Raw genomic sequence first — 20,408 nt, forward strand, 5'->3', positions numbered from 1 at the left:
AGCAGCCACTGCACTCCAGTCTGGGCGACAGAGTGAGACTCCAACTCAAAAAAAAAAGATCCTTCCACAGTGACATGTGCAGATCAACACTATTCTTTTTTTTTAAGAGTGGCTTTTTGGTGTGTTTTTTGTTTTTTTTCCAGTCAGGGTCTCACTCTCGCCCAGGCTGAAGTACAGTGACACAATTACAGCTCACCAGAGCCTCCACCTCCTGGGCTCAAACAATCCTCCAGTCTCACTCTCCAAGTAGCTGAAACTACAGGTAGGCGCCACCACACCAGGATAACTTCTTTGATTATTTTTGTAGAGACGAGGTCTATGTTGTCCAGGCTGATCTCAAACTCCTGGACTCAAGTGATTCCTTACTTCGGCCTCCCAAAGCGCTGGGACTACGGGCATGAGCCACCACTCCTGGCTTTTTTGTATTCTTAAAACTGTTACATATTATCCCACAGTGTGACTGTGCCACCGTCTCCTTTCAGCTGTTTCCTACTTAATAGGTATTTCGGCTGTTTCTTACGTTTCTCCACTACAAGTACTATATACTTCCTAACACCGGCCTCTGTGTCCTGGGTATTTCTAATCACAGCACACTTACACTCAAGCCCTCCCAGCCACAGAGAGATTGTGAATGAGGAAACCGAGCCTCAGGATTCTTCGTCCATGAGCCTGGTGTGTGGCCTTACAGGCCTGGCATCCAGAGCAGCTACAAGGGAGACCCAGGCTGCCCTTGGAGAGCGGACTCTGTGGTCTCCAGCCGGAATGCAACCTTCACACCCAGCCCCACACCGGACTGAGGATTTGGAGCACGCAGAGGACTTTGCTCTTCCTTTCTGTCGACATAAACACACGCTGCTTCTGAGAGCAAAGACAAAACAAAACCCGTTGCTGTCTACACTCGCAGGACAATGGGGAAACTCAGAGATGATTTCTGTCCTTATTGCTAGGCAGAAAGATGTGCTCCAGGAAGCCTCATGTGTGAAATGCAGGGAAAGTGGATGTGCAGGGACACGCAAAGGTCCTGTGACGCTGGGCTCTAACTTCTGGCCTCAAGCAATCCTCCCACCTCAGCCTCCCAAAGTCTGGGATTATAGGTGTGAACCACTGCGCCCTACCCTCCCTATTATTATTAACACGTTGCAGTGCTGTACATGTGTTGCTGGTAATGAACCAACATTAACACTTTATTTATTTTTAATTTTCTAATCATGGTCCAGCAGCAGGAGACTACCCACCTTGGCCTGAGTGAGACCACCCACGGCAGTTCCCAGAACCCAGTGAGAGCTACCAGCCAGTGTCATTCAGGGGACTCTGTGCAACTTGCAGGGAAAGCCCAGTGAGAACTGTCACCAGCAGCAGATGATGCTGAGTTCCCCACTGGCACCAGTTCGGTGACCTGACTGGGTCTTGAGGTTGGCCCACGCCCAGTTCACCCCACGAGGATCCTCTGGGTTCTGTGGTCCTGAGCATGTGAGTTCCAGAATGAAGGGGGTCTCTTGTCCAGTGAGAGGATGGTGGTGGAGATGGACAGGAGGGTCCCTGTCCTTGGGCTAAGTGGGGTGGAGTGGATGTGGTAGGGACCCTGACAGCAGCTGTGTCCAGCACAGTGCAGGATGTCGGCATCTCCAGGGAGAGGTAACGAACAAGAGGTCTCGGCCTTCAGGAGAGACATGGCCCTGAGGAAACACCGGTCCCAGACTTCGGAGCAGCTCTGTCCCCAAGGCGGGGGCCAGGGTTCGTGCTGAAAAACCCTCTCCTCCCGGTTAACACGGCGGCTCGTGGCACCTTGGCCAAGTGGTGTGTCAGCTAAGTGCACCCCATTTTCAAAATGAAGCACTGTTGCCAAGAGCCTGGAAAGCGATCTCCTTGGCCCACACTGGTGGACAGTGGGCAGATCATGAATCTCAGAGATGGAAGGTGCTTCCAGGCCTGTGTGGCCTCTGAGACAAGGCAACCAGATGAGGCCGAGCCCAGCCTGGCTGACCATGGCCACGGCCTCCCCAGAAGCTGCATCTTGATGGTGCAGGGGGCCCTGGGAGTTCTCCAACACCAGTGTCCGGGGTCAACACACTGGTCTTCCTCAAACCCAGGTGGAGGACGAGTGGGAGGCATTTGTTCTGAGAGTAGGCGCTTTCAGTGGTCACCCTGGCCTGGGCAGGGGGAATAGTTCTGGGTCTGTCTGCTGGGAGACTCAGAGTGGGCCTCCTGGGCCCTCCACTCTGGTCCTGAGATGGGGTCTGGGGTAGGGAGTGTTTGCATTTTCCTATCTCCTTCCTCTGCAGAGAGACTCGGACCCAACACCAAAGAGACGGCACGGAGCCAGGGGAAGGCGACATAGCGTCTGCCCTAGCAGTCAACTAGCAAGTCGCTGGGTCGAAAGAGACCCCATATGAGCCAGAGTCAGAGCAGTGGGGGCCCAGGGGCAGGTTAGAAGCAGTCAGCAGCCACCACCCCCTCCACCCCAAGGGACTTTGTGTGGCCCTAACGACTGTGACCATGTGAAATATTCAAAATGAGTCTCTCCCAACTGGTAAAGACCTACAGCCCTGAGCCCCATAAGGGCCCTCTCCTGGGCACCCACAGACCCCCTCAAGTCAGTGATTCGGGGCATTCAGCCTGGCAAGGCCAGAGTGGAGGCTGGGCACCAGGACCTGCCTGGTGGACTAAACTCCACACAACCCAAGCTTCATGGAGACCATGGACGACTGGGGGAGAAGTCAGCAGGTGGATTTTTTACTCTATTTTTTTTAATTGGAGTCTCACTCTGTCACCCAGCCATGCTCACAGCCACCGCAGCATTGAGCTGCTAGGCTCAGGCAATCCTTTTGCCTCAGTCTTCCAAGTGGCTGGAACTACAGACATACCCCACCCGGCCGAGCTAAGTTTTTTATTTATTGTAGAGACAAGATCTTGCCAAGTTGCCCAGGCTGGTCTCGGATCCCTGGGCTCAGGCAATCTTCTTGCTTCCGCTTCCCTAAATTGCTGGGATTACAGGCATGAGCCACTGTGACTGGCTGGACGTTTTACTCTAAATCCAGTTATGTCCATGCCTACAACGTTCTGCAACCCTTTCTCGGTGGTCTTATGTTTCCCTTAAGTGCATTAGTTTGCATTTATTTAGAGATGTGGTATAAGGGAGCCAGAAAGATGGGTTTCTGAGCTGTGCAGGCCCAGTCAAGCTAGGGAGCACTGCCCAGGGGAACTCAGTGGGTTTTATTCCAGCAAAACCCCACTCACTCAATGACCCTGACATAGTACTCCTGGTGATGGTGACGTGGACAGGCTGTGTGAGTCCTAGAGACAAGGTTTATAGAGCACACTAACAGAGTCAATGTGATTCCTGGTGTGCCTTTAACTGTCTGGGGACAAAGCCCTACCCTGGGCAGAAGAAACGCCACTTGAGTTCATCATTTATATGCTAATCAGCCTCTTACCAGCCCAGTAAACCTAGTGCTTGAACCCTGGACTGCTATGTCCTGCATCTGTTGCCGAGTAATGTGGGTGTAATTTCTCCATGGGTTTTGACTTCACCACAAAAAAGAATTTTAGAGTGAGTCCAAAGTTTAGTTAAAGACAAGATTTTATTAGAAAGAAAAGGCATGTTCAGGAGAGAGCATGGCTGCCTAAACAGAAAGGACACATTGGCCTGTTGTTACCTGAGTACTCTATATTTTTTCTTAATGGTGATGAAGCAGCCTATTTCTTAAACTAAGATTTGTGTGCTGTGTGGTGAGTTACAGTTTATTGATCACAAGTTTTTATTCTTATAGTCTCTTTATAAGCTTACTTGCACCCCGTAAAAGTCTCGAGATAATGGTAAAAGTTAGTTTTACAGTCTAATTAAGTTTCTTCCTGAAAACATCATGCCCCAGGGCCTTTAGTAATTCCATTATCGCCTTGCTTGTGGCTTCTGTAGCAGAGTGTACCAGACGCCCCCCATTCCGAGGTTGAGTTTGGGTGCCTGGTCGGGGCAGAGATTGTTCTAGAGGGGTATGTCCTGATGAGATGGTGCCCAGCCGGGTGTCTGACCATCTCGTTTTCTAGTTATCTCAGCTGTGCCTGCCTGTAGGCAATGCATGTCCCTGTGTCTAAGCTGTGCTAGCTACCCTGCCTCAGATCCAGAACCTGGAGGCTGCTCTGCCTTCCAGCCTCTGGGTCAGATTTTCCAGCTCAGCCGTTCTTCCTCCCCAGCTGTCTCCTGCCAGTCACGAGGTCAGCCTGGCTGCATGAGGTCCAGCACACAGACCACTCCTCCTACTTTGGCGGCTGGAGGGACGGTGGCCCCAGTGGCTCCCAAAGCCTGGGTTCTGAGGAGGCAGAGTCACACTGTCTGAGGATTGAGCCAATTGGTGGCAATTGCTTCATTTGCCTATCAGCCTCCTCCACTAGATGCATCTGTTGGATCAGAGGGATTGAGCGGGTACCCTAATAACTCCCCCATGCTGAGTCCCCAGGACAGGCCCCTGGGAGCAGGCCCGGCTGCAGTTCCGGTTCCTGGTCATCTGCCTGGGGAGGGTGCACTTCAAGCAGGTGCTGATTCTGGCTCTCTAACACGCTGCCGTCTGACACCTCATTTAGGCTTTCTTCCATCATCCCAGGTCCGGGAGGGACTGAACATTCCTGCTTGTGGTTGTCACCAGTTTGTCTCCTCTGTTGTCTGTTCTCTCCCTGACCCCCTCCCACTGCAGGACTGGTGGCCACTCACCCCTCTGGGATAGCCATGGGAGAGGAGGAGCAATAGGGACAACCACCTTCTCCCCAGGGAATGTGTCCAGCAGCTCTTGGTCAAAGCACTGATGCTATAAGCTTTCCCTGGGACACCTCTGGGCTGACCTTCCCTCAACATGCCTCTGGGGAAAGACCACACTGTATTGACTCTTGAAGATCTTCCTCACCAACAATAAAAAGGCAATCTGAAAAAGGGGGTGGGGGGACTTGAGCATGTCCTCCCTCCCCTAATGGGGACAACTGTGTCCATTGGGCCAGGTGAGGAAAGGCAGTGATGGGGCCTCGTGTGTCCTGGCTGGTGGGGGGAGAGAAACCTCTCCCCCGGTCCCCCAGGGTGGGTGGGTTTCAGGAGACCGGACGTCTGTACCTAGAGAGAGCCGGGGCCTGGGTTGTGGGTATGCCAGTGGATGCATTAGCCAGAGTAGTGCTTGTTTCAGGAGGGAATCCCCCTTCCCAGAGCCCAAGTTGGAGGCAGTCTGTGCCAGGGAGAGCCAGTGAGGCCTCCATGTGGGGTGAGTGGAACAGTCCCCTTCCCCATGGAAGTCCATCCTGCAGAGGCGTCTGCTCCCTGCACAGCTGACTGGATGGTCAGAGGGGCTGGCACGCAGGCTTTTCCTGGTCTATGTGTTGAGTTCCCCGTGGTCTCCCTGCCAGAGCTCGTTACTTTAAACAAGATTCTGCTGATTCAAAGCACATTTTAAAATATGTAAAACAGAGGCTGAAAGTGATGGCTGATGTATATAATCCTAGCACTTTGGGAGGCCAAGGCAAGAGGATCACTTGAGGCCAGGAGAATGAGACCAGCCTGGGCAATACAGAAATATATTTAAAATAGATCTTAAAAATATAAGTATATAAAAGAGACTGCACACAGCAGAAAGGTGTGTTTTACTTGGCCTACTTACTTCAGCTATTTTTTACTGGGAGATTTCACATAAAAGCCATATGCCAGGCTTCTCATAGGGCCCCCTGGCTGGTATCCTGGTTGGCATCTCTGCAGGGTGTGGCATCATCACCTGTGGGCCCAGCCCCTGACAGCACCTGCGCTTAACCCTCCCACTGTGGAAGAAAAAACTACTTTGGGACCCATAAAGAATCAGGACGTTGGCCGGGCTCGGTGGCTCAGCCTATAATCCCAGCACTTTGGGAGGCTGAGGCAAGTGGATTGCCTGAGCCTGCGGGTTCAAGACCAGCCCGGGCAACTTGGCAAGACCTCATCTCTACAATAAACCAAAAATTAGCTGGGCATTGTAATGCACTCCTGTAGTTCCAGCTACTTGGAAAGCTGAGACGGAGGGATCACCGAAGTCCAGCGGGTCGACGCTGGGGTAGCCATGAGCGTGTGTGCCACTGCACTCCAGCCTGGGCAATAGAATGAGACTCCAACTCAAAAAAAGAAGGATCAGAATGTTGTTGGGAGGGTTGAGAATGTAGAGGTTCAGGAAAGAGGAAAGTCAATGCAGGAGAGGTCAGCGAACCCGTAACTGGGTTGCCAAGACACCCTGTTCCTCATAGAGGGAGGTCGTGATAGAGTCAGGCTTGATGTCGTGACTTCTTCTCACCTCATTTCTGCCTCTGTATTGGAGACGTGTCTCAGGCATGGGACAGGGTCATTCAGGATGCCCCTGAGTAAGGACAGTTTGATGCCACCTTTTCAGTTTGGTTCTTTTGTTGCTCATGGCAACAGCAGAAAACCCTGCACACCCTGACACCATTTCACAGGTCCCCATGTGCCCACACACATGTCGATGGCCACATGTCTGTCTAAGCTGATCCCCAATACATGAGACCAAGGGCTTTGACAGTGGTGTGGGCATACAGTAGTTGCTCAATAGGTGCTGACTTGCTCATCCTGTGGCCCCTACCCCCACTCCTGGCCCCTCCCTGGCCCTCACCCCAGCCTCGTCCTGGTTTCCAATCTCAGCACCTCTTCTTCCATCCTTTCTTGTTTCTCCAGCTCAAAGATGACAGTGTTGGCCACACAGGTCAGAAAGGCCCCTGGGTATGTCCCCCACGCATGGAAATGCCCAATGACAGAAGAGCCTGGTCCAAATGGGTACCCCCCTCTGTGGACAATTTTGGGAGTATCTGCTCAAGCTGGACCTAGGCACACTCTCCGACCTGACAGTCCCTTCCATGACACAGACCAGTGCACAGACATGTGAATATGTGCACCAAGAGGCCCACCTACACATGCTCGGAGCGGCTCTAATTCCAATCGTCCCAGACAAACTACTCAAATGCCCACACACAGCAGACCAGACAACAAATGCAGGACTGTCACGACCGACTGTTATTCAGCAGTGAGAATGCATATCCTAGAAATAACATACCGCAATACAGATGAGTCTCACCAATGTCACAACACGCGAAAGACAGCAGAGTGAGATGAGTCTGGGCTGTATAATCCCACGGATATAAAGTATAACAAAGGGCACATTTACCTACCATAATAAAAGCCAGGGTAACAGCTACCCTAAAGAAGGAAACAAATCAGTATATCAGGATAAATGAAAAGTCCACAACTTTAAAGTAAGCAAAATATTTTAATAGACACTTCATCAAAGGTTGTATCTGGCTGGCTAATAACCATAAAACAAGATGTTCAACATGACCACGAGGGAAATGCTACCTAAAGTCATAGTGAGCTGCAAATCCACTGGACTAGCTGTGACCAAAAAACTGGCCACCCCAAGAGCTGGCAGGGATGGAGAATGCTACAGCCATTTGGAAATCAGCTCGGCAGTGCTTCCAAAGTTAAAGAGTTGCCATATATGTATATTCATTTCCTACTGCTGCTGTAACAAATCACACAAAAATAGTGGCTTCAAATAACACAAATTTGACCTGACATGATGGTTCATACCTGTAATCCCAGCACTTACTTTGGGAGGCCGAAGCAGGAAGATTACTTGAACCCAGGAATTTGAGACCAGCTGAGCAACATAGTAAGACCCCATTTACACACACACATACACACACACACACACACACACACACACACACACACACACACACATTTTAAAATTAGACAGACATAGTCCCAGCTACTCAGGAGGCTGATGTGGGAGGATCACATGGGCCTGGGAGTCTGAGACCAGCCTAAGCAACATAGTGAGATCTCGTTCCCACAAAAAATAAACTAACCAGCTGTGGTGGCATGTGCCTATCGTCCTGGTTACTTGAGAGAATGAGGCAGAAGGATTGCCGGAGGCCAAGAGATCGAGGCTGTGGTGAGCTGTGATCATGCCACTGTACTCCAGCCTGGGCGACAGAGTGAAACTCCATTTCAAATAAATAAATAACACAAATCTATGTTCTTTGGGTTCTGCACGTCAGAAGTCCAAAGGGGTTAAAATCAAGGTGCCAGCAGGGCTGGTTCCAGCCAGAAGCCCTAAGGAGGATCGGCTTCTGGCCTGGCTGTTTCCAAAGGCCACCACGTGTCACTCCAACCTGTTTCTGTACCCACTGCCCCTGTCTTCTCCCCCGTCCCCCTCAACAGGGCCTGTGATGACACTGGCCGCATGTGGACACTCTAGGACCCACTGCCCATCTCAAGAGACTCAAACCAACCACGTCCATAAGGTACCTTTTGCCATGCAATGTTCGCAGTGAGAGTGTGTATTCTGACTCACTGGCAAGGCTGATGAGAAGGCTGAGAGGGCGCTCGAAACAACGAAAGACGAAAGATGGCCTGCGGTCTGTACACGTAGAGCCACGTTCCTTCTTCTTGATGCCCAGAGTACGTCAGACTCGGGCAACATCTGATCCCAAATGCATCGTCAGAACTCAATTGAGATGAAGTAATTTGTAAATGTGCTCCATAGCTTAACCAAAATATAGTGCCAGTTAGTGAGAGAAACAATGGACTTGGTGGGGAGGGAAATACATGCAGCCATATTTCTAAACAGTTTGTGGAGGGGAGGGGTGTGAAAACAGCCTCGGGCACAAGCTGGCTAGGTTCTCCATCAAGGCCAGCCGGTCATCCGCCCGGGCACTGTTATCAGGAGTGGGAGTTGCCAGCTATGCATCCGAGTCAAGCCTTGGCCCGAGTGGGAGGGAAACGTGAAGCTGTTTTCAAAAGGGCTTCATCATAACTGCTCACAAGCTTTCCTTCTGAGCGCTGGGTTTCAAAGACACTTAGAAGAAAGGCTAGAAGAAGAAATACAGTAGCTATGAAACAGCCCAGGAAAACAGGAAATTCAGAGACTGCAGCTTATCTTGTCATCAGGAAAGCAAGAGTCCTAAAAATCTTGGGCATGTGTGTCTTTTGTGTTACTGTTGTGCTTGACACACATGAAGGACACTGCACTTGCACTGTGCCATGTGGCTTTAAAATGATTCCAAGCACACAATTTGCTACCTGAGTGGGATCCTCTTGCTAACCGCTTTGCCGTAAGAAGAGGTTCCTCCTGGTTCCCAGAGGATCCAGTTTGGGAGAGGAGGGCTAGAGGCGCGGCAGTTGCTTCTGTCCTCTCTGGCCATTCCTAGTGTCTGTCACTTCTCTGCATGCTCCGGTGCTCTCTCTCAGTTATTTTCATTCAGATGGAGTGGTGTGTTCCTTGGCTGTCTTTGCTTTGCTGTGATGAGAAAACGGAGTGGGCCGGGAGTGGTGGCTCAAGCCTGTAATCCCGGCACTTTGGGATCATACCTTGTCTCTACAATAAATCAAAAAATTAGCCACCCATGATGGTGCATGCTTGTAGTTCCAGCTACTTGGAAGGTTGAGGTGGAAGGATGGTCTGAGTCCAGCAGGTCGAGGCTGCGGTAGCCGTGAGCATGCCTCTGCACTCCAGCTTGGACGACAGGGTGAGACTCCAACTAAAAAAAAAAAAAGAAAGAAAGAAACACACATGCATGGGTTAGCAGGATGGCCTGCAGAAACCCCTGGCACTAATCCCCCTCACAAACACAGTCAAGGAACACACAACTCCCTCTGAAATAACTGAGAGATAGTACCAGAGCGCACAGACGATTGACAGATGCTTGAGAAGGCCACAGAGAAGATGGAAGGAAGCACTGGGCCTCCACCCACCCACCCCTAATTGGGATCCCCTGGGAACCTGGAAGAACATCTTTGTACAGCGAGGAGGTTAGCAAGAGGATCCCAGAAGCCCCTTAGACACCTACAGACCTCAGCACTGAGTCTCTTGCAGTCCTCACAGCCACCACACCTGGCTACAGGAGCTTCCTGGAAGCCACACAGCTGTGCTACCTCAGAGAAGGAGCTGACACTTGACACTGTGCAGGTACCCATGGTCCCCACAGCCTCGGTGCTCCACCACCTTGGAACTGTAACTACAGCTGGTGTGTGTCTTTCCCCAGGGTGAAGGTAGCCATGGTTCCTTTATCCCAGAGGCTCAGCCGCTGCCAACCCAACCCAGGCTAGCGACCTGACATCCCCAAGTTGATCTACAAGCAGCTGGTACACCCTCCCTGCAGAGTCAAGCTGACTTGTAGCCACTCCACCTACCCCTCTCTCTGCCCACTTGGGCCAGAGCTAAAACAGTGACTTGCATCCCAGGAAACGATGTGTTGACCACCCAGAAAAGCCACATACTACAGCACCTACACTGAAGCAACGTGCTACATCCCAGGGAAATGGTGCCTGGGCCACCCAGACAGACACACTCTGCAGGCCTGAGATGGGGTGGTATATTGCCCCCTGGGGAATCAGTGCCCCGGCCAAGCTGAGGGGCTGAGCATTCATGGGCTGGGCTGACATAGGACCCTTAGTGTCAACAGATATATTCTTGGACACATACAACCTACCAAGACTGAACCAAGAAATAGAAAACCTGAACAGTACAATTATGAGTAACAAGATTGAACCCGCAATTTAAAAAGTCTCCCATCAAAGAAAAGCCCAAGATCCAATGATTTCACTTCAAAATTCTACCAAACATTTAAAGAGGAACTAATACCAATTCTTTTCAAACTCTTCCAGAAAACTGAAGATGAGAGAATTCTTCCTAACTCATTCGAGAAGGCCAGCATCACCCTGATACCAAAACTAGATAAGAATACCAAAAAAAGAAAGAAAGAAAATACTAAGCCAATATTTTTTATGAGCATAGATGCAAAAATGCTGAACAAGATACTAGCAAAAACAAATCTAGCAACACATCAAAAAGATAATTCACTATGATTGAGACTTATCCCAGGGATGCAAGGATGGTTTGATAAAGTAATAAACATAATACATCACATCAACACAACAATGAACAAAAACCATATGATTATCTAAGTAGATGCAGAAAAGCACTTGATAAAATTTAGCATCCCTCATAATACAAAAGTACTCTCAACAAGTTAGGTATAGAAGAAAACTACCTCAACACAGTAAAGGCCAAATCTGATAAACCCACAACCAACATCAAACTGAATGGGAAAAATTGAAAACTTTTTCTCTACAATCTGAAAAAAGACAAGGATGCCCACCTTTACAACTTTCTTCATCATACTATTAGAATTGCAGGTGATGCCGGGCTCGGTGACTCATCCTGTCATCCCACGCCTTTGGGAGGCTGAGGTGAGTGGATGGCCTGAGCCCATGGGTTTGAGACCTGCCAGGGCAGTGAGACCTCATCTCTACAATAAATCAAAAAATCAGCCGGGCGTGGTAGCGCACGCCTGTAGTTCCGGCTACTCGGAAGGCTGAGGCGGAAGAATCACCGGAGCCCAGCCAGTCGAGGCTGCGGTGGCCGGGAGCGACCACTGCACTCCAGTCTGGGCAACAGAGTGAGACTCCAACTCAAAAAAAAAGAATTGCAGGTGAGGCCGGGCTCAGTGGCTCAGCCTGTAATCCCGCACCTTTGAGAGGCTGAGGTGAGTGGATTGCCTGAGCCAGCAGGTTCGAGACCCACCTGGGCAGGTGAGACCTCATCTCTACAATAAATCAAAAAATTAGCCAGGTGTGGTAGCACACGCCTGAATTCTGGCTACTTGGAAGACTGAGGCGGAAGGATTGCCAAAGCCCAGCAGGTCAAGGCTGCAGTGGCCGGGAGCAGCCACTGCACTCCAGTCTGGGCGACAGAGTGAGACTCCAACTCAAAAAAAAAAAAAAGAATTGCAGGTGAGAAATTAGGCAATACAAAGAAATAAAGGACATCCAAATTGGAAAGGAGGAAGTCAAATTGTCCTTGTTTGCAGACCAGTCTGGGCAACATAAAAGATCTAATCTCTAAAAACCAAAAAGTTAACTGGGCGTGATGTCACATGCCTACAGTCCCAGCTATTAAGGAGACTGAGGCAGGAGGATCACTTGATCCCAGGAGTTCAAGACCGTGGTGAGCCATTATTGTGCCCCTGCACTCCAACCTGGGCGCCAGAGTGAATTTTGTCTCAAAAATAAAATAATTTTTTAAAGCATACACTTTAATCTTAAACATTTAGTAGTGATAATATAAAATTATTTGACTAGTAAACCCACGTAGAATAAAGCTTTGTAGCTGTATTTTATTTAATGCTGGCAACTCTGAAGGCATACTTGTTTTAATTAAACCAACACATTTAAATTAACTTTTATTTATGGAAAATTATTCCAGATTGTTAGGGTATGGATAGGGTAAGGGTAGATGGGTGGATGGAGAGGGGTGCAGCACCTCCAGAACAGGCATGCCGGAGGGACGCGCTGGTAAACAGAGATCTGAGTAATGCAAAGAATTGCAACACACAAAGAGGTAAAAGAAGAAATGATTTGTTTAAGAAAGGTTCACCTCCCACAGACAGGAAGTAGACCTACACTCTAGATAAGTGTGGCCCTGTAGTCCCCTGAACCCTGACTTAAATCCTTTCCCTGGAGATGTTGCAGTCAGGTAGGCGTGACTGCCGTGACGTCCTTGTTGACCACCTGTGAATGTCTTGGAGACTCTGTGACACAGAGACCCACTGTCTGACCATATTATCATAGCCCCTAGAGAAGGGTGTGACAAGGATTCTAGTGCTCCTATACATTCCTGAATAACATTTCTTTTTTTATTATTTTCTTGAGTTGGAGTCTCACTCTGTCGCCCAGACTGGAGTGCAGTGGCTGCTCCGGGCCACCGCAGCCTCGACCTGCTGGGCTCAGGCGATCTTTCCGCCTCTGCCTTCCAAGTAGTGGAACTACAGGCGCGCGCTACCACGCCTGGCTAATTTTTGATTTATTGTAGAGATGAGGTCTCGCCAAGTTGCCCAGGCGGGTGTCGAACCCGCGGGCTCAGGCAATCCACTCACCTCAGCCTCCTAAAGGTGCGAGATTACAGGCTGAGCCAGGCTCTGAATAACATTTCTTAGAGCTAATGAAGAGTGCACTTCCCCTCATCTCCTATGCATTCCCAGTGGGCAGCCCTGTGATCTGCATAATTTTGTAATCAAAAATTTTGTAGTTTGCATAACTTTTGCCTAATACATGATGTCTTAGGCCTTGCAAACTCCCTTTACTCTAGGCAAGCTTGATTGCCACTTCTGCCGGATTCCACTGACAAAAGCCATGAGACACCTCCGACGCCCGGCACCAAGAAGTCTGGACAGAAAACCCTGAGGGGGAGTCCTGGTTACCATCCACCAAGTATATAATGGGTCGATACTGGACATGTTTGAGAAGTCTGTGTTTCTGAAAAGACAAATTTGGCAAAGTTAAATCTTTACCTAAAGTATGCATTTCTCTAAAACATAGCTTCTACTTTCTCATCATTGTGTTAGGGTTTAGGAACAAGTTTAAAAAATGCATTTCTCCAGGACATAGCCTCCACTTTCCCATCATTGTGTTAGGGTTTAAGAACAAGATAAGAAATGGTTTCCTGTTCTCGGTCTGTCCTTTCACAGATCATGTGAACTTGAAAATCATGTTGGGTTAGTTCCTATCTTTCTAAGAGTTCAAGGAATACTTAATTCATACAAGCACTTATTTTTCTTTAAGCCAATTAAATAGAACTCTTATAATTTTGGCAATACCATCTAAAAGTAGAAAACATCACACATGTATAACATATATGCAAACATATATAAACATACATTCAGAAGCAGATCTTATAGCTTTCATTGCAAAAATTTAGCCAAGAGCCAGGTACAGTAATACAAAACTCACTAGTTTATAAAAGAATATCTTAAGCCAGGCATGGTGGCACATGCCTGTAGTGCCAGCTACTTGGAAGACTGAGGCGGAAGGATCGTCTGAGCCCAGCAGGTCGAGGCTGCAGTGGCCAAGAGCGTGCCACTGCACTCCAGCCTGGGCAACAGAGTGAAACCATGACTCAAAAAAAAAAAAAGAATATCTTAGACCCAAATTGTGTTTTTAGTCAATGGAGCAAGATTAACTGCCCAGATGGGTAACACATTTTACTGAAATTTCTGGGGGGAAAAAAATTATGACTTTTCAGTTGCCAGTTTCCAAATAGTTCCTTCTTCTTCTTCCTCTCCCTCTGCTTCTTCTTTCTCTTCCCTTTCTCCTCCTCCTCCTTCTTCAGAATCAACTCCCCTAAACTGCATTCCAAAGTGATGGCTCCTCAGTAAGACAAGGTAGAAAATTTACATCTCAAAGGTTTAGACATCAGGCCTTTCTTCTGCAAAGAAAGAAGGAAGGGTGTAAGTACAGGCCCAGTTAAGACAAAGTAGCCAGGAAATGAATCTTAAACAAAGGTCAATGTAAATTAAAGGCAATGCTTTATTTTAAGAGTTTCTAGAGATTTGGTCCTTCTCTTTCTGGTGCGGAGAGGTAGACGCTCCGACAAATGCAGATTTTCCTTATAAATGCAAATTTTTCTTACAAAAGAGTCTCAAAACAACTGAATGAAAATCATCCTTATGCCAGAAAGGCATATTTTGGAGACTAATTCAGCTGGATAGGTGGCTTTCCAGTCCTGTTTCTAAATTACTGAGTTTAGGGAGGAGCCATTTATAAGTAGGGCAGATAAAGCATTTTCTATGCCAGGACTCAGCATGGATAGGTCAGAGTATTTTACAAGCAGTATTTCTAATCTTGCCTCATAGTCAGAGACTAGATCATCTTTGTTCTGTTTACAAGCTTGAGTGACAGACCAGTCAGGCTTCTGTAACCATCTTTTCCTGACTTTCTTGTCTTAACTGGGTCTGTATGTTCTTTCTTTCTTTGCAAATGATGGAATCGAGGCCCGATGCCTAAACTCCATGTCTTTGAGATGTAAAGATTTGGTTTCATGAGATTTTTAAAGGAAATATTTTAGGGATGAATTCTAAGAGATCCTTTGTTGTTTTCCTAGCCCTTTTTTAGTCCATCCCTGAAATACCGGTTGGGTCTTTGATAACTTTCTCAGGTACCTCTTGTTGATGAAAAATACAAACTCTGTAAAATGTTGTATATAAACACATTTATTCTGAGCCAAATATGAGTGGCCAAGACCTGTGGCAGACTCCCAAGTTGTCCCAAGAACATATGCCCTTGGTGATCAAATTACAGCTTAGTTTTTAAGAAGACAGAAGTTACAGGTCAAACCAACAAGCAAAACACCATAAATCATTCCATGTAAGGTTTACATTGATTGGGCCCAGAAAGGAGGGATATCTCCAGGGGGTGGTGGGAGGGCTTACAGGTCATAAGTGAATTAAAAGTTTTTCTATTGGCAATTAGTAGAAAGACTTAAGTTCTGCCTAACGAATGTGAAATCAGTAAAAAAAAATATCTGAGTTAAGATAAGGGGAGTTGTGAAAGCTGAGGTTCATGTCATGTTAGCTGAAGCCTCCAAGTAGCAGCTGCAGAGAGATTAGGTGGTAAATGTCTTCTTTTGTTTGGGATTTTTTTTGTTGGTGGAGGGGTGATGGGGGTTTTTTGTTTTGTTTTTGATTTTTGAGTTGGAGTCTCACTCTGTCACCCAGGCTGGAGTGCAGTGGAACAATCATGGCCATCGCAGCCTCGACCTGCTGGGCTCAGGCAATCCTTCTACCTCAGCCTTCCAAGTAGCTGGAACTACAGACGCATGCCACCATGCCCGGCTCATTTTGTGATTTATTGTAGAGACAAGGTCTCACCAAGGTGCCCAGGCTGGTCTTGAACTCCTGGGCTCAGGCAATCGTCTCACATCCACTTCTCAAAGTGCAGGTATGACAGGCATGAGCCACCGCAGCCAGCAGGTAAATGTCTTAAAAGTTATTCTCTACAGGTCCAAATTTCCCCAAGAGAGGATTTTTCAAGGTCATTTCACAATATCTCAAAGAAACATATTTTGGGATAGAATATTTGTCTTTAGTCCTATCTGTCAGGCTGGAACTTGGTTGCTTATTGCCACAGAGTCTGATTCATCAGATTCATGATGTCTATTTTAACATTAATGCCAGTCAGTTGTGCCAAAATGCCACAGGCAGGGGCTATAACAAGGGTATTAGATCTCGGTGGGACCTCCAAAATTGTTAGGGTCACACTCCCAGTAGGGCCTCCAGAATGTTAGGTCAGGCCCACTGGGGTGTGGGTGTCTGGTGTGCGATTCAATGCCACATGGAAGATGCAAAGAATTGCACAGAAGTTAGATCAGAAAATATAGTTTATTTAAAAAGCAAATTAGAGAGAGAGAGAGAGGAGATTCACCTCCCTAAGGTAGGAGAGGGAGCCAAAGCCAGGAAACATGACCCAGCTACAGCTCAAAGAACACATGACCCTCCATAGTTTAGCAAGGCAATGGCCACGTTGACCTGGTAATGACCACTGCATGCTTGTGGTTGAGTCCTTTTAATCCTTCCCTTTGATGGGGGAAGGTTATTAAGGTGATTGGGTGGTGGGCTAGATGAAAGGAGATAAGGGTTTTTCCTGCAAGAGACTATCAGACATTTCCAATCCACAATCTCTTTAGCAAAAAGGTGGGCTTATCATTTCTACGACTGCGGCCAGTTAAGGGGCCTGAAAGTTTCTTAGAGATTATTATGCTAAACCATGAATTGAAAGGTTGGGCTATCCTTGTCTTGCATCTGATGGAGATTTGTTGAGGGGATGGGGTAGGCTGCCAGCTTGGCCTGCAGTAAAATGTCTGAATGCTTCCTAAAACCTGCCAAACCTGCCTATTGGAAATTTATCTGTGTCTAATCTGTGCTAGACTCAAAGCATGTCAGTCCAAGCAAAAATGACTATACTGAGGCAAAATGTGAACTAAGTTTATTCTAAGTTTCCTGGGGTCCCTCCTTTCAGTGGGTCCCACCTCCTTTTTTGCCCGGCCTGGAATTTAGTCTTTCTTTTTTCCCTCAGCCCAGAGTGGGTCTGTTCAGTCAGTGAATAGCACCTGAATACACAAGTAAAGGTCAAAGAGCCCTGGATCATATGTTCAATGAGAATGTTTTATTTCTTAGCAAATTTCTGGGAGTTTTCTTTTGGGACAGGGAAAACTTTCTCTGAACTCAAGACTTTGAACATGGCATAAATGTGGTTGAAGAACCAGACCTGGTTGACCCGAGGGCCCAACTTCATAAGACATTTGTCTGGCTTTCTTTTTGTCATTGGAGTGGGGAGATAACTGAGCTAAATTAAGGTAGTAGATTCAGGGAAGGCAGAAAAGAACAGAGAAAGAGAGGAAAGATGCAGTCTGAATCAAAGTGCAATATTTTCTCATCACAAGTCACTTAAGTTTTTATCTGCATTTCATAAGGAATCTTTTAGAGGGGTGATTTTTAAATTTATTTATCCTTTGTCAATGGAAAAACCAAACTCTGTAAGATATTTTAAATAGGTTTATCCTGGCCAATCAGAGTGGCTGAAGCCTGGAGAAAACACAAACCCAAGAAGCCCTGGTCCCAGGGAAGTCAGGTTACAGATTGGTTTTATACATTTTAGGGAAGCACGGACATGAATGGGTACATGGAAAATATACATCGCGTCAGCCTGAAGATGGAACATCTGAAAGTGGGTTTTAGGAATTCTTTAGTTGGCAGTTGGTTGAGACAGTTAAGTTTGGTCTAAAGACTTGAAATCAGCAGAAAGGAATGCTCTCATTTAGACAAGGGGCTTGCAGTGCCAAGGCCCTTGTTCCGTAGATGAAGCCTCCTGGGTAGCCACCCTCAGAGAGAATCTATGGTAAAGGTCTCTTGTCAGAACTTCAAGGTGTCAGACTCTCAGTTAATCTCTCCTAGCTCTGGGCAAGGCCTAGAAATGGATGGCCTGTCCACCTTAATGGAGATCCTCTACAGATGCAAATTTCCCCCACAAAAGACAGCTTTGCAAATAAAGTGTGTCAAGTAAATATTTTTGGAGGTGAAGTGTTTTTATTTCCTTCAGGGTCAGCTGTCATGCAGTGTTATAACAGAGTCAGGTTGGAAAGCAAGCCGCATTATACCCAGTTAATTTTTAAAATCTGCTGAATGAGACTTAACCCTTGCCTTACATAGCATTAGGTTTTGTTTACAATTTGGTATCTTATTGCCACACTGAGTCTGTTTTGTCAGTCTTTTTTTTTTCAGTTGGAGTCTCACTCTGTCACCCAGACTGGAGTGCAGTGGCCGCTCCCGGCCACCGCAGCCTCGACCTGCTGGGCTCCGGCGATCCTTCCACCTCAGCCTTCCAGGTAGCCAGAATTACAGGCGTGCGCTACCACACCCGGCTGATTTTTTGATTTATTATTGTAGAGATAAGGTCTCGAACCCGCGGGCTCAGGCAATCCACTCACCTCAGCCTCCCAAAGGCGTGGGATTACAGGCTGAGCCACCGAGCCTGGCTTGTTTTATCAGTCTTATAATCTCCATTTTAAATTTAATGCTGTTTAGTTGCACCACAACTCCAAAACAGAAGGGGTATAATGAGGTGTGCTCAAACTCCCTTCCAGAAATTGAGTTTTCACGGCTTTCTAGGGTCCCTTTGGCCCTAGAAGGGGGGTCTAAAAGGCCCTAAAAGGGGGTCTGTTCAGTTGGTTGGGAGGTTTAGGGATTTTTTTTTTTGGTTTACCCTATTTAGAAGTTTCTGCATGACAGTAAAAAATGCTTCTCACTGTTTTTGAGGTGTTTTGATTCTTTCTTTTCTAATGTGCCTCACAAGTGAACAATTTTATCTAGGTTAAAATTTCCTCACTTTGGCCACTGTAACTCTAAGTTACCTTTGGTGGGTTCACTCATTTCTCCAGAAAAACATAGACTCTTGGCCCATAGTTCTTATACATGAAATTTGCTAGAGTTCCACATGGAACTCTCTAGACTCCTGGATCCAGATGAACCCATGACTCCTGTCTTCTCATAACCTTTTGTGTCAGAAGCTTCCTACAGGACTCAGTCCAGTTCCCACGGGCTTTGTACTGGAATCCAGGCCAGTTTCTGTAATCCAAAGTGGGTCTGGATTAAAAATGCTCAAATAAACTTAAGAACTTGACACAACTTGAGCCTGTATCCAAGTGGAGCCTACTGTGACCTCCAAATGCACAGCAGAAAGTGATCACACAGGGTTCAGTGTTTGAAGCAGGATCACTCCCCATTGATTACCAGCTTGTCCTCAGTTGGATGGCACAGAATGTTGTCATAAGCAAGAAGTTACACCCAGTGAGTTTATACCCACAGGGAGGGGCCAGGGAAAACAGAAGCCTAGGATTCACTCTAAGTCAATCCCCAAAGCTCAGAAAGTGCCCACACTGGGTGCACATGCTTCATTTGTGCCACAGATGAGGGACTCTGAAAAGCAGCCCATGGGGTTATGCATCTCAGAGTCCCATGAATCACTGGGACTTCTTGAAGAGTATTCTGTTTTAGGGGAGGACCAGAAAAGAATTTGAGCTATTTCAGTCAGTCTCTCCCTGGGTCAGGATATTGCATTCCCGGCACATTGTACAGTTAATCTTGAGAACTACAAGCAAAAACAAGAGAGGGGAGAACTGTCCTAAACAGCAGTACACCTTCACCTGTTTACTCGTTGTTCCTGGGGTCATCACTGGGGGGGGGGATTGTGGGAAATGGGTTTGACCCTCCTCAGTTTTGTCGTTAAAGCACGACACAGAGACTCACGAGACTGGGGAGTGAAGCAGCTCTTTAAATCTCATTCTTGCAACAACAGGTGTCCCTTGGGTGAGCAAACATACTAAGGCAGTCACAGCCAGCGTATTTATGCCCTAAAACACAAGTTCTTCCCCTGGATCCCCATTGGCTAAGTACTTCAGAGGTTGCATCACTTTCCTAGACATTGCCTAAACAATAATTTTGTACAAATAGTACAAAATTTTGTGTTTGAAAAACACAATCAGTTTCTACACAAATAAGGTAAAATGCATGTTTCCAGATTCTGATTGGGTCTCAATGCCTACCAAAGGAAGTCTGCCAAAAGAGAAAGCCCACTAAAAAAGGAGGAAGAACTAGGAAGTAAAGTAACAAATCGCCATTTTGAAAATAAATCTCCATTTTGTTTTTTACAGGATGATGGGGGGAGGGAAGAGGAAGAGGTCTTCAGATCCCACTTCTGACACCAGAATGGTTAAAGAAACACTTCAGGCAGGCTCAGTGGCTCAGTCGGTAATACCAGCACTTTGGGAGGCTGAGACAAGTGGATTACCTGAGCCCATGAGCTCGAGACCAGTCCGGGAAACTTGGCGAGATCTCATTTCTACAATAAATCAAAAATTGGCCGGGTGTGGGAGCACACACCTATAGCTCCAGCTACCTGGAAGGTTGTGGTGGGGTTGCTGGAGCCCAGCAGGTTGAGGCTGCAGTGGCTAGGAGCATACCACTGCAGTCTAGTCTGGGCAACAGAGTGAGGCTCCAACTCAAAAAAA

Source organism: Carlito syrichta, unplaced genomic scaffold, assembly GCF_000164805.1.
Source record: "Carlito syrichta isolate Samal-C Ts95f unplaced genomic scaffold, Tarsius_syrichta-2.0.1 Scaffold305214, whole genome shotgun sequence".
NCBI classification, from domain to species: domain Eukaryota; kingdom Metazoa; phylum Chordata; class Mammalia; order Primates; family Tarsiidae; genus Carlito; species Carlito syrichta.